This window comes from Suncus etruscus, chromosome 15 (assembly GCF_024139225.1).
Source record: "Suncus etruscus isolate mSunEtr1 chromosome 15, mSunEtr1.pri.cur, whole genome shotgun sequence".
Taxonomy (NCBI): Eukaryota; Metazoa; Chordata; class Mammalia; order Eulipotyphla; family Soricidae; genus Suncus; species Suncus etruscus.
In genome coordinates this window covers 75,705,725-75,720,924 of record NC_064862.1, presented here as the reverse complement: position 1 = coordinate 75,720,924, position 15,200 = coordinate 75,705,725, and the positions used below count along the sequence as shown (strand labels likewise).

Here is a 15,200-nt window from a genome sequence, read left to right as displayed (position 1 = left end):
GGCCCTTGTGCAACAGGAACAAAAGCAGCCAGAGTCACAGGAAGTAATGGTCACTCTTAGAGACCCCGTGTTGTCCCTGCCTGCTCCTCTCTCAGCTCTGCCCAGAACACCAGACAGCTCCTCAGAGGTCTCCGGCTGCCTTTTTCCCCCAGCAGTGCAAGGCATGGGCCTCTCTCCACTGCTGCTGCTGTCCCTTCTGACTTTCCTGAAGGATGGTGAGTGGCCAGGACAGTCTGGGCCCAGACCTGGGAGAGGGGCTGTGCTGGGACTCTGTAGGTGCAGGGCAGATGCATAGGGTTTCTTCCCAGTGCTAGTTCACTCCCACATTTCACTTTTTCCGATGCCAATCATTCTCTTGTCTTCCTGCATCTATTAAATCTCTAGCTTCTCTGTTTGTAATCAGCTGATGGCTACCTGTGCTCATAGTTTTCTGATTTTCTTCAAGACAGGTTTTGCTATGATTAGGGAAATGTTTCATAGGGACTGAATGTTTCATTCACCTAGAACAAATTCTTCCCATTGCTCATCATGAATGTGGGGACAGGCAGATGGACTAGTGGGAATGTGTTAGATGGGGTATGTCTGGGTCCAATCCCCAACCTCAGGACCCCCTGAGAAATACCAAGTGTGGTCCAGATATAAGAAACAAAGTGAAATAGTGGTTTGTAGGGATAAATTTTTATATACCTGACACTGTTCTGGTCCTTTCCACTGGCCACCCACTTTCTACAGACTATGCCGAACTGTGACCCAAACTCCAGGCCCTCTCCTCCTCCTGGAAAAGTCCTGTATATAGAGAGTCACATATCCCAGTGTAGTGTTAAATAATTAACGATGGAGCTGGATGAAGATGGATGGATGAAGGGATTTTTCTCTGCCACCCCATGCCACGTGGCTCCGCAATCCCCATTCAGTTGGCGGGTCCCAGGTTTAGGTGAACGGCGGAATCAGACTCATCCAGAGACAGGCATCAGGAAGTATCAGCTTTATTCATGCCCTATCCACCACATGTGTGGCCTATATAATAACCTTTTAAGCATACAGTCATTCTTAGCTAGCCCTGCATCTTTTTTTTTTAATTTTTATTTTTAATTATGAGAACAAGGGTGCAAAGAAAGAGGACAAGGTAAAGTTACAGTGGAAGGACAATCACCCATAACATAATTCTCAGAAGTCCCCTTGCTGATATCTTAACTTTGAAATTTCAGCCAAAGAACATTAAGATAAATAAGACAGAATCCATGTACAATTACTTTGTCCCTCAAGTCCCCAGATTGTAACACATTATAATATTTCTTAACAGTACACAAGGCAATCTAAAGCCATAAAACTTACATAACTCTTTAAACATTACAGGCATAGTATTTTCTTACATTTCCATATACATGCATATTAGCTTAAGTTAACCTCAAATTTTAAGTGGGTTCTTTTTAAGGATTAGAGTCAAAGGAGCACAGTAAAAATGGTGTTAGAGTGGCAATTGTTGTTTGCATAGGCCCACCAAAATATGAGGGACATGGAAATAAATAACCTTGGCCTAAGTACAAAGATTCCAGACCCCTGAAGTTTCCTGGCACAAGACCAAGTCTAGGCTCCAGGCAAGCTAGATCGTCCAATCCAATACATTGTCTGTAGTGCCAACACACTTTTATTTTTCACACAGTCTCTGTTCTTGGTATCATGTTTCTGTATTAAAGATCCTGGAATCTGCATATCTTACATTGAAGTCAGGATGTGGAGCATCCTCTCCTTTCACCTCACAATCAAAGGGCAATGCGGGGAGCCCTGTCCTGTAAGCAGGTCGTTGTTGTTGTTAAGTCTTCTCAGTGTTAAGGGAAATCTCTTTTGAGCAGGTCGAAGTCTGAGCAGTGTAGGTCTTCCGTGGTAGAGGATTGCTTCCAGGTGATGTTATAGACCAGCCTGGATGTTTCATGGATGGCTTCCCTGGTTCAGGGGAGAATGGATTATGTCCTTTCTTCCGAGGTCTGTGCCAGGTCGTTATGTCAATGTTCAGGGTGTAAGGTCCCTTTGCACTACAAGATTTGTGTGTTCCAATCTCTATTAGATAGGATCTTATTTGTATGTATAGTATTTTCCCATTTTAATGTGCCTATGCAAATAAGAAGCAATGCCACGTGGTGTTATTGGTGCATATGGGGGCCATAAGAACAATTCCAATGATTCCCATGACATGGTTCAATCATAAGCATTAAACTGGGGGACTCTTCCACCAAAATTCCTTGTTAAACAGCTCAAAAAGAGAAGATAAAAAGTGGTTAGAATCATCACTGTATAAGACAACATTTAGTAAGAATTATAGCTGTCAGAGAAAAAACACAAAATATTCTAAAGAAATACGTGTCCATTTTATGTATCTTGAAACAGTTTGGGGTTGTCACACACAATGCACAGCTTTGGACTGTGATTAGGATTGTACACTACTGAAGTTAAAAAGAGTAATGTAGGTTAGTGATGTTTGAGAGGGGGTTAGAGAGTTAAGGAGTAAAAAAAGAGCTTTGTAGGGGTGTGGGAAAGGGCAGAATACAAAATGAACATTCCGTATACGCAAAACATAACATAAGAATAAGGAATATTCTGAATACATGAAGTACGCGTGGGGGCGTGAGCCCCCGAGCGGTTCTGTAGTTTTTGGATGCCTAGGGAGGAATTTCTCACCCCCTCCCCCCAGGGCCTGATTAACCAGGCGTGGCCCTGAAGACCCGCCTGGTGTGGGGGGAATCTTGTTCACCTGGACTAAGTGGTCAGCCCAGGGGTCCTATGGCTAGCTGTCCTGCCCAGAGCCCCCATCATACCAGTCAAAGGCCCACGAAATCCTGGCATGTGGAGTGTTCTGAGCCCAGCCGAGCCTCTGTAGTTTTTGGATGCCTAGGGAGGAATTTCTCACCCCCTCACCCCAGGGCCCAAAAACCAAAAAAAAAAAAAGATTATTTTTGGAATTGTTGTATATAAAAATATTTCCTTAGGACTGTTCTGTGACTATTGCCCCACCTAGCCCTTCCAGGTGGGGGCACTGTGGAGTTGGCAATAAATAGCTTGATGGACAGGGGAGAGGGGTCCTTTTGCGAAAGCTGCAGGCTGCAAGAGGATTCTCTCGCTCTCTTTGCCCAATCTTTTACACCCTATCCTTCTTGTCTATGTGGATTATTATTTGCTGCGGATAAATATTATCAAGGTCTCCCCCTGAAAGGGGATATGGGGATGGGAAGTAATTTCTCATTCTGGGGACTGTTCTTGGATTCACAAATACCCAACAAAGGATTTAACAGCTCAGATAATTTACATCCCAGAACACTCATTTATAAAAAATGGAGGAGGAAGGTGTATCAGTGACTACCTAGCCTTTCTGAGTGGAACCTTCCTTCACAATTACTGGCTACTTGGGGATCCAGCTAAGAAAGGTGCTTAAGATGGCAGGAAATGTGCCACTTGATTCTGAGAGACCAATTGGAGAAATGAAGTTTGCTACACTCAATGGCAGATATTCAGGGTGTGTCACCCAAAGACCTGCTAGCAGTGACCATAGTGGGTCCTTGCCCTCCTCAGGCAGCCGGCTAGGTGAAAGAGGTCCGCCCTAAATCCCAGCAAGTGGGGTAGGATGGAAAGTAGCTGTCAGTGCTCAGGGCAGCCTGAGAAGTTCTGCGTCCCTTGTCCTCCCCTTGGTCACCCTGTCCACTACTTCCTGATTCTTCCAGGCCACTTCCATACAGGAAAGTTCCTGGACCTTAAGGCTCTGGGCCATGGCTTTCTCAAGAGTGAGCAGACATGATCCAATCACCATAGGTTGGTATGGAGCTGAAAGGGAGATGAGGGTGGTTCAGGCCTGACAGAATGTTCTCCAAGAAAACATTGAACATCATTTTTTGTAACTGGAGGAAGGACAAGAAGTTCATGGATGAAACAGAGACAAGACCGTGGGGAGGGTGTGGCCTTGCACACAACCAATTCTCTTAGAACCTCAGCATCGCATAGAGTTCCCCAAGTACTGCCAGGAGTACTGACTGCCGAGCCAAAGTAACCCCTGAGCACAGTTGCGTGTGGCTCCAAATCACCAAAACAAAACCAACAAAGATATCATGGGGGAACCTCAATTATAGAGCTGCAATTTGGGAACCCCAAGGAGAAGGAAAGTCACTTTGTTTTACTCCCAGAATCACAAGATACTTTCCCTGATGAAATTATGACCCACCCATGGTCTATTCCTTCAGCCCTTTACCACCTCACCCTGGGCAGGAAGTGAGCACAATCTTCATAGTCAGCTCTGAGATTAGTAGATTCCCCTCACCCCTGCTCATGCCATCTAACCTGAGTGTGGGGGTCTGACACCCAGGATATCACAACTTCTCTCTAAGGCAAGGTATGTCACCTATCACCAGGCAGGACACAGGCCCGGGAGAAGCAGAGAATAGGGCAGAGACAGAGAGACACATTGAGGCCTCAGGAGTTGTCCAGAAGAGCTGAGGTGGGACAGAGGGGAGAGGGGTAAGAGCCCAGCACTCAAGGTGAGGACGCCACCCCGCACCTAATGCTGGGTCGGACCTCAGCACAGCACATATGAAGGCCCTTGTACTAGAGGACAGGAGCAGCCAGAAACACAAGAAGTGCTGGTCACTCTCGGGGCTCTCCAGCCCCGACCCTGCCTCTTCCTCCCTCTGCTGTGCGCAGAACCCCAGGAAGTCCCTCAGAGGTCTCTGGCCACCTCCTCTCCTAGCAGAGCAGGGCATGGGTTATCCCTGCTGCTGCTGCTGCTGCTGCTGCTGCCTCTCTGGCCTCCCTGAAGGATGATACATGGTCAGGAAGGTCCATCTATGCCCTGACATGGGACAGTGCTCTGCTGGTCTCCTCAGCCAGGAACATAGGACTGCTTCCCAGTCCTGGATTCCCTTAACCTCACCTTCTTCCAAAGCCTGGAGTGAGGATTCTGTTCTGGTATGGTTGTGAAGGAAACCTCAGGCACCAAAACCAGGACGTGGAGAGATGAGGGTCTGGAAACAAATGTTGTTGCAGGAAATAATCCACACAGTGAAAGGGGACAAAAAGGGATTCAGAAATTCTAACACTCAAACCAGAAATTCCAACATACACGTCTTCTGCTCCTAAGAAGGAGGGCAGCTTAGTGGAAGAAGACTAGATAATGAATGCACTACCTTCCTGAAACCTGGGCTTTTATTAGTAAGAGTCAGACTAGGGTGGAGAACAAATACTAAGTAGGGAGGGACCCAGTAATCCAACAGAAGGTCTTCCCCATCACAGAGATAAGGGAACAAAGATGTGGAGCTCATAGTTCTGTGTTACTCCCTCTTCTCCAGTTCCCTCTGAAAGCTGCTATGTAAAACGCTGGCACTGGGTTAACCAGCCAGAGCACCTACAAGCCCATGAGGGCAACTCCATCTGCACCCCCTTTTCTTTCTACTACTCTTGAGAGTTAGTTGAGAATCCTGAATAAATGTGCAGGTAGCCTGGAGATGGGGAGTCTTTGGTGGGATTACATTTACAGTGAGACAGAATTTTACCCATGAGGAGTTCAAGTCCTGTCTCACGTCTGTAAAAGACATAGGGAAAGGACAGAGGTGTTCTCCTGTTCAGGGGACTGTGGAGGCAGGACAAAGACAAATACTTCTGCCAAATGCAACTGTGCACAAGATGTGAAAAGTAGGTTTTCAATCTATCCTAGGGATATCCAGACTCATGGTCACCCCAAGTGTATCAGTTGTTCGGGCCATCCCCTGCCTATTTTCTCAATGTCTATTTCACTTATATTTCAGATTAATTTTGTCATCAAAAAATCAAGTTCACAGATCCTGGCAGCACATGGGTAGGGGACTAGCCTTGCACACAGCTGGCCCGGGATTGATTCCCAGCACCACATATGGTGTCCCAAGCCTTGCCAGAGTGAGCCCTGAGCACCAGTAGGTGTGCCTCCATTCAAAAAAAATAAAAAAAAGTTAATTCATGGTTTTTTGTTTTTTTTTTTAGCTTTTTTTTTTTAGTTTTTGAGTCACACCCGGCAGCACTCAGGGGTTACTCCTGGCTCGACACTCAGAAATTGCCCCCGGCAGGCTCAGGGGACCGCATGGGATGCAGTGATTCAAACCAAAGTCCTTCTGCATGCAAGGCAAACGCCTTATCACTGTGTTATTTCTCTGGCCCCAATTCATGAATTTAATGTGGTATTTAGGCTCTTTTTAAAATAGATATGGGAAAGTAATACAAATAGTTTTTTTTTTTTTAGCCCTGCAAATGCAAGGCCTCAAAAAATTAATAAGAACTCAGAATTGTTCCTCTCCACGGAAATCTTTAGTAAAAGGTGAAAGATTTATACGATCTGAAGAGAAACCAGAGTATACAAATAGTTTTAAATTATACTTTCATCATGCAAAGTTATCATTCCAAAAGAATCTTATCAGCAAATGTCATTAAGTTTCTGTTTGTCTTATTATTTATTTATTTATTTATTTATTTTTGTTTTTTTTTGGGGGGGCACACCCGTTGACGCTCAGGGGTTACTCCTGGCTATGCACTCAGAAATCGTTCCTGGCTTGGGGGGACCATATGGGACACCAGGGGATCGAATCTACTTCTGTCCTAGGCTAGCACTTGTAAGGCAGACCGCACTGCTCCGGCCCCTGTCTTATTAATTATTTAATGCGAGGGTTTGTTTTGCTGACTGATCCCATTATGTAATTGTGCAGAGAGACTTTGTATATTTTCTTCGTAGGTCCCATATTCCATATAGCAGTGTAAGTTCAAAAGATAGTTTTTCTTTTCTTTTCTTTATTGGCTTGGAGGCCATACCTAGCAGCACTAAGGCTTTTTCTGGCTCTGAGCTCAGAGATTACTCCTGGAGGTGCTCAGGGGACCATATGGGGTGCTGAGGATCTAACTCAGGCCAGCCACATGCAAAGCAAACACCCTCCTCACTGTACTATTGCTCCAACCCATTTTTTTTTTTTGAGTGGGGCTTCCCCTGTAATTAGGCTACAGGGGCTCTTGTAGCCATTGTCAGTCAGGCAGGCTGTCACAGTTCAATGAGTGCTGGAGGATATGAAATTGTTTGAATCCTGTGGTGTGAGGCTTACTCCAGCTATCCTGGAAGCACTCAGGGTTCTCTGCAGCCAAATTCAGGAGATCCTGTGGTGATAGGGGTCAGCCACATTCTAGACATGAGCATTGACCCCTTTACTTTATCTGACAGAGTCAAGAAAGAAAACAATAGGGACTGATCCAGGTGGAGCTGGAGAGACCATAATCAAAGCTGGGCATTGAACCAGGCTCAGCTGTGTCTCAGGCAATTCCCCTCCTGCTGTTTTATGCCTTGTTACTATTTTGGTGTTGTCTTTGTTTGTTTGTTTGTTTTGGGGCCACACCTGGTGACGCTCAGGGATTACACCTCCTGCTTATGCACTCACAAATTGCTCCTGGCTTGGGGGACCATATGGGACTCCAGGGTTCGAACCACGGTCTGTTCTAGGTTAGCCTCATGCAAGGCAAACGCCCTACCTCTTGTATCACCACTCAGGCCCCCATTATGTTTATTTTTAACAAATATATTTTTTTTTTTTTTTGGTTTTTGGGCCACACCCGGTGATGCTCAGGGGTTACTCCTGGCTATGTGCTCAGAAGTTGCTCCTGGCTTGGGGGACCATATGGGACACCGGGGGATCGAACCGCGGTCCGTCCAAGGCTAGCGCAGGCAAGGCAGGCACCTTACCTTTAGCACCACCGCCCGGCCCCATTTTTAACAAATATTTTAGGAGCTTGGAGTGATACAGTGGGTAGGGCATTTGCCTTGAACATGGCCAACCTGGGTTCTATCTCTGGTATTCTATACCGTCCCCTGATTCTGCCAGGAATTATTGCTGATTGCAGAGCCAGGAGTAACATCTGAGCATTGCTGGGTATGGGCACAAACCAACAAAAACAAGAAATTTGAGGGGGGTGCCTGGAGTGCTAGTACAGTGAGTGGGTAGGGCACTTGCCTTGCATGTAGCCAACCTGGGCTTGAACCCCAACAACCCATATGGTTGCCTGAGCACCACTGAATGCAGACCCAGGAATTAACCCAGAGAATTGCCTAATTTGGCCCCAAACATATATATGTATATATATTCATATACGTACATGCATATAAATATACACACATCAAAAACAAAGCCATTGGAAGGATTTTGGGCCACATCAGGTGGTGCTCAGGGATAACTCCTGGCTCTGCACTCAGGAATCACTCTTGGCAGGCTCTAGAAGGACATATGGGATGCTGAGGCTCAAATCCCAGTTGGCCACGTGCAAGACAAGTGCCTTCTTTGCTGTACTATAACTCCGGCCTAAAACACAAAATCTTTTTATGGAAATAACATTGTATTACAGAGTATTGCAATACCTTTAAAATTGTCAAGAAATATTGGCATCAGGGTCCACTATTCCTTATGTGAAAAATTTACTGAAGTCTTATGTCTCCTCAGCCCAAAGCACTGGGTTCCTGTATTCTACTCATATGTTGCCGGTGACACTGATAATTTTTCTCTTCAAAATAATCATTTTGGGACTGATTACCTATGTCGTGTGGAAGAGAAGTCAAGGTAGGTGGTGCCAGGCCCCTGCTCTCTCCCCAACTTACTTAAAGGAAAGTCATCTTTCCCCACCAACCTTCCCCTGTCAGAGAGATTCAAATGTCTGAAAAACACCAGGGCTGGGCCAGGGAGGTGGTTTCTCATGTGTGTGTGTGTGTGTGTGTGTGTGTGTGTGTGTGTGGTTTTCACAAAGGAAGCTGGGTTTGAGAGGTTAGGCTGACAAGCTCTAGCCATCTGGGGCATTCTCCTTCAGCAGTTTCTTGAGCAGTTTCCTGGAACAGCATTGATCCTAGGGGGTTATGCAGCATCTCCATGGGCAGGCTTCCCTCTTGGGGTCCACATGAGGGTAGTGGGGAACTTCAGGGGAAGGAGTGTAAACCTGGGAAAGGTGAAGAGAGATTTCCCTGCAGGAGGACAGGGTGCTGGACAACAGATTTCTGTCAGTGCAGGATGAAGCAACTGAGACCATCTGGGGCTCCCCTTGCCCTTGCTCTCAAGAGGGCTGAGTACAGGGATGCAGGGTGCAGAGCTGAGTTACTGATTGGCAGCTGAGGATGAGGCGGGGTTTCTTGACAAGGCTGACTGATTCCAGATCCTTCCCAGCAGGATTCAAGGGAGCTGCTAGTCTCTCAAGGGATTCTCCAATGAATCAAAGCACCAACGAGAGAGGTATGGTGGGGAGGGGCGACAGAGCCCACAGAGAGACATCCCCTGTGGTTAGTCCAATCTGACACTCCTTGCCAGCAGGAGTGTGATGCTCCCCTCATCTTCCCCCTGCTCTCTCCAGATCCACCTCAGCAGCAGGACTGCCTGCCCCTCCCACAAAGACCCTCTGTTTCCCTCAGAGATGCAAGGAAAGACTAAGGGGCATTTCCCAACCCATTCCTGCTCCCATGTGATCCAACAGCTCTTGCACCTTCCCAGGGCCCCAGTGGCCTTCAGAGATGTTCATCACCTCTCACTGGGGTCCTGAAAGCCCCATCCCCTACTGTAGGGCTCCAGTTGGGTGATGGTGTCAGGTGCTGTTGGGGATGGAAACTGGGTCAGCTGCATGCAAGGCACCTATGACTCTGGCCCACACAGTGTTGGGAGTATTTCCCCCTTATAGAGCAGTGACTCCTCTGCTGTCGTTTCTTCTTCATTTCCAGGAGGTCACAGTTCTTCAGAGAACCCTGTTACCACCAATCTCTGATCCACTAAAACAGAAAGCTGGTGAGCGCCGATGACCCTGACCAGACCCTGCGGTTCCTCTGTTTACTGCACTTGCATTTTTCCTTCACTGTGCTGCTTTGCTCCATTCTGCCATGACTTGGATGAACTTGCTAAAAGGGCCAGTTCCTGAGCGTGTTTAGTACACTTTGACCTGAATGATCATTATTTATTTGGTACTTGTTTAGTTCCACAAATCTCATTTTATTTTTCTTTAGTTCTCACTGAGAGTGTTTTGTTTTTAGGATCATGCCCAGCAATGCTTGGGGTGTTACTCCATACCCTAGCAAGTAGGGTAGGATGAAAAGTAGCCATCAGTGCTCATGGCAACCCGAGAAGCTCCAGGTCCCATGTCCTCTCCTCAGTCATCCTTTCCAGTGCTTTCCGATTCTTCCAGGCATCTTCCATAGCAGAAAAGTTCCTGGAATGTAAGACTCTGGGCCATGGCTTTTCCAAGAGTGATCAGACAAGATCCAACCATCATAGCATGGTGTGAATTTGAAAGGGAGATAAGAATGATTCGACCTTGATACAAACAAGGGTCTCCAAAACCACACTGAATGTTCTTTTTCGAACTAGAGAAAGAAAATAAAATTCATGGAGTAAAACAGATATAGGACAGTAGGGAGGATCAGACAGCTTGCATTGGTCCTCAGAATCTCACATAGTTCTCCAAGTACTGGCAGGATGACCCCTGAGTGCAGAGTCTGAATAACCCCTGAGCATGTTTGGGTATGGCTCCACATCACCAAGACAACAACAGAAAAGTGAAACATCAGAGATAGAGTTGTGGGTTGGGAACCCCAGAGAGAAGGGAAGTCACATTGCTTCATTCCCAGAAACACAAAGTTCTCCTGATGAAATCATGATCCATCAATGGTCTGCTCCTTCAGCTCTTACCACCACACCCTGAGCAGGAAGTGGCCAGAACCTGCACGGAGTCAGTCCTATGGGTTAGCAGATCTTCCCACCACTCATCCCATCATGCCTGAGTGTGAGATGCCCCAACCTTGATCTAAGGCAGGGTCTGACAGAGGTTCCTCCAGACCCTTCTCCCTTCCTGAGGCCTTAACTGGTCCTGCCTGATGTCACTCCATCCCTGGGCATGACATAGGTCAGGGAGAAGCAAAGATCAGGGCAGAGACAGAGACACACACTGAGCCTTCAGGGAGTGTCCAGAGGAGCTGAGGTGTGATGGACGGGAGAAGGGAAAGACCTCAGCACTCAAGGTCAGGATGCATCTCTCAACTAATGCTGGGTAGGGCCTCAGCACTAAGAAGGGGAGCCACTGGAACAACGGATACGTAAGCAGCCAGATTCACAGAAACTGTTGGTCACTCTCAGGGCTCCCTGTTCTGTCCCTGCCTACTCCTCCCTCCATTGTGTCCAGAACCTCAGACAGCCTCTCAGAGGGCCCCAGCTGCCTCCTCCCTCAGCCGAGCAAGGAATGGGCATGTCCCTATTGCTGCTGCTGTCCCTGCTACCTTCCTGAAAGTGCTGGGCTTTGAGTTGACACCCATGTTGACCCTGAGAGTCAAAGATCACCTACAATAATGCAAGGTATAAAAGAAATTTATTCGGGGCCCGGAGAGATAGCACAGCGGCATTTGCCTTGCAAGCAGCCGATCCAGGACCAAAGGTAGTTGGTTCGAATCCCGGTGTCCCATATGGTCCCCCGTGCCTGCCAGGAGCTATTTCTGAGCAGACAGCCAGGAGTAACCCCTGAGCATCGCCGGGTGTGGCCCAAAAACCAAAAAAAAAAAAAAAAAAAAAGAAATTTATTCAATGAACCAAAGTCTGGACCTCATCCAACTAGGAAGTCTTGGCAAGGACCCTGAGTCAAATCTTCAAGCAGTCTGAAGCCTGCCAAGAGGGATTCCTGAGTGCAGAGTCAGGAGTTATCCCTGAGCACCCACTGGTGTGGCCCAAAATCCCTCCAATGTTTTTGTTTTTGATGTGTGTGTATATATATGCATGTATGTATATTAATATATATATGTATACATATATATGTTTGGGGCCAAACTAGGCAATTCTCTGGGTAATTAGGCAATTTTTGGCTCTACATTCAGTGGTGCTCAAAGGACCATATGGGATGTTGGAGTTTAAACCCCGGTTGGCTACATACAAGGCAAGTGCCCTACCCACTCACTGAACTAGCTCTCCAGGGACCCCCCCCTCAAATGTCTTGTTTTGGTTGGTTTGGGTCCATACCCAGCGATGCTCAGATGTTACTCCTGGATCTGTGCTCAGCAACATTTCCTGGCAGAATCTGGGGACTGTATGCAATGCCAGAGAGAGAACCCAGGTCAGCCACGTGCAAGGCAAAAGCCCTACTCACTGTACTATCGCGCCAAGCTCCTAAAATATTTGTTAAAAATAAAGACAATGGGCCCGGAGAGATAGCACAGCGGTGTTTGCCTTGCAAGCAGCCGATCCAGGACCAAAGGTGGTTGGTTCGAATCCGGTGTCCCATATGGTCCCCCGTGCCTGCCAGGAGCTATTTCTGAGCAGACAGCCAGGAGTAACCCCTGAGCACTGCTGGGTGTGGCCCAAAAACCAAAAATAAATAAATAAATAAAGACAATGGGGACCGGAGTGGTGGTACAAGAGGTAGGGTATTTGCCTTGCATGAGGCTAACCTAGGACAGACTGAGATGGATCTCTGGAGACCCATATGGTCCCCCAAGCCAGGAGCAATTTGTGAGTGCATAGGCAGGAGGAGTAACCCCTGAGTGTCACTGGGTATGACCCCAAAACAAACAAACGAAAAAAGACAACACCAAGATAGTAACTAGAGGCATAAAACAGCAGGAGGGGAATTGCCTGAGACACAGCTGAGCCTGGCTCAATGCCCAGCACTGAGTATGGCACGCCAGCTCCACCTGGATCGGTCCCTATTGTTTTCTTCCATGATTCTATCAGAGAGAGTAAAGGGGTCAATGCTCATGTCTAGAATGTGGCTGACCCCTACCACCACACGATTTCCTGAATTTGGCTGTGGAGAACCCTGAGTTGTTCTAGGACAGCTGAAGTAATCTTCACACCACAGGATTGAAACAGCTCCATAACCTCCAGCCCTCATTGAACTGTGACAGCCTGCTTGACTGACAATGGCTCAGGGGAACAAGCCCCACTCTAAAACACCAAATGGGCTGGAGCAATAGTACAATGAGGAGGGTGTTTGCTTTGCATGTGTCTGGCCTGGGTTAATCCTCATCACCCCGTATAGTCCCCTGAGCACCTCCAGGAGTGATCTCTGAGCGCAGAGCCAGGAAAAGCCTCTTAGTGCTGTTAGGTGTGGCTGCCAAGCCAAAAAAGAAAAGAACAGAAAAAAAAATCTTTTGAATCTACACCGCTATAAGGAATATGGGACCTACGAAGAAAATATACAAACTCTCTCTGCACAATTACATTATGGGACCAGTTAGCAAAACAGCCTTGCTGTATTCAATAATTAAGAAGACTGGGGCCTAAGTGGTGGCACTAAAGGTAAGCCTTGCAAGCTCTAGTCTAGGAAGGACCTCGGTTCAATCTCACAGTGTCCATATGGTACCTCAAGCTTTGAGCACAAAGCCAGGAGTAATCCCTCAGCGTCAATGGGTGTGGCCGCAAAACAAACAATTAATTCATTAATAAGACAAACACAAACTTAGTGACATTTGCTGATAAGATTCTTTTGGAATGATAACTTACATGGTGAGAGTAAAATTTAAAACTATTTGTATTACTTTCCCATATCTATTTTAAAAAGAGCCTGATTACCACATTAACTTCATGAATTAAATTCTTATCTACTGGGACCAAAGAGATAGCATGGAGGTAAGGTGTTTGCCTTTCATGCAGAAGGACAGTGGTTCGAATCCCGGCATTTTATATGGTCCCCGTGCCTGCCAGGGGCGATTTCTGAGCATAGAGCCAGGAGTAACCCCTGAGCGCTGCCGGGTGTGACCCAAAACCAAAATAAAATAAAATAAAATAAAATAAAATAAAATAAATTCTTTTTTTATTTTTTGAATAGGGGCACACCAACTGGTGCTCAGGGCTTCCTCTGGCAAGGCTTGGGACACCATATGTGGTGCTGGGGATCAATCCTGGATAGTTGTGTGCAAGCCAAGTCCCCTACCCATGTGTTGCCAGGCTCTTTGAACTTGATTTGTTGATGAAAAATTCATCTGAAATGTAAGTGAAATAGAAATTGAGAAAATAGGTTGGGAATGGCCCGAACAATGAACACACCTGGGGTGACCATGAGTCTGGATAGCCCTTGGATAGACTGAACCACCTACTTGTCACATCTGCGCAGATACATTTGGCAGAAGTCCCTGTCTTTGTCCTGCTCTGCAGCCCCTGAACACCCTTGTCCTTTCCCTATGTCTTTTACAGATGTGAGACAGGACTTGAACTTCTCATGGGTAAAACTCTAAGTCTCACTGTAGATGTAAATCCCCGAAAGACTCCGCATCTCCAGGCTGTCTGCACATTTATCTAGGATACCTAACTAATTCTCAAGGGTAGTAGAAAGAAAAGGGGGTGCAGATGGAGTTGCCCTCATGGGCTTGTAGGTGCTCTGGCTGGTTAACCCCAGTGCTAGCATTTACATGGCAGTTTTCAGGGGAACTGGAGAAGAGGGAGAAACATGGATCTGTGAGTCCTACATCTTTGTTCCCTTATCTCTGTGACAGGGAGGACCTTCTGTTGAATTACTGGATCCCTCCCTACTAAGTATTAGTTCTCTACCCTAATACCTGGTCTGATTCTTACTAATAAAAGCCCAGGTTTCAGAAAGGTAGTGCATTCATTATCCAGTCTTCCTCCACTAAGCTGCCCTCCTTCTTAGGAGCAGAAGATGTGTATGTTGGAATTTCTGGCCTGAGTGTTAGAATTCCTGAATCCATTCTTGTCCCCTCTCACTGTGTGGATTATTTCCTGCATCAATATTTGCTTCCAGACCCGCATGTCTCCAGGTCCTGGTTTTGGAGCCTGAGGTTTCCTTCATAACTGTACCAGGCCAGAGTCCTCTCCGCAGGCTTTGGAAGAGGGTGAGGTTGAGGGAACCCAGGACTGGGTAGCAGCCTTTTGCTTCTGGCTGAGGAGACCAGCAAAGCACTGTCCCATGTCAGGGCACAGATGGACCTTTCTGACCACACATCTTTTTTCAGAGAGGCTAGATGGGCAAAAGCCGCAGCAGCAGTAGCAGCAGGGATGGGCCCATTCCTTGCTCTGCTAGGAGAGGATGTGACCAGAGACCTCTGAGGGACTGCCTGGGATTCGGGGCACAGCAGAGGGAGGAACAGGCAGGGAAGGGGCAGAGGAATCCTGAGAGTTACCAGCATTTTCTGGCTGCTCCTGTCCTGTGGTACAAGGGCCTCCCTATATTCGGTGCTGAGATGCCACCCAGCA

General features: G+C 47.0%; 1 protein-coding gene and 1 non-coding gene across 2 annotated transcripts in view; one reads left to right on the top strand and one right to left on the bottom strand.

Annotated features, from left to right (window-relative positions):
- Positions 1 to 227: 227 nt before the first annotated feature.
- Positions 228 to 15,200, top strand: part of MEPCE (methylphosphate capping enzyme) — a 372,004-nt gene continuing 357,031 nt past the window's right edge. Inside the window, exon 1 of the mRNA XM_049788608.1 lies at positions 228 to 233. The gene's annotated coding sequence lies outside the window, so the exon portion shown is untranslated. The remainder of the gene's footprint in view (positions 234 to 15,200) is intronic.
- Positions 6,249 to 6,363, bottom strand: LOC126031527 (U5 spliceosomal RNA). Its single transcript, XR_007503362.1, has one exon. It is a non-coding gene; the product is annotated as a U5 spliceosomal RNA (small nuclear RNA).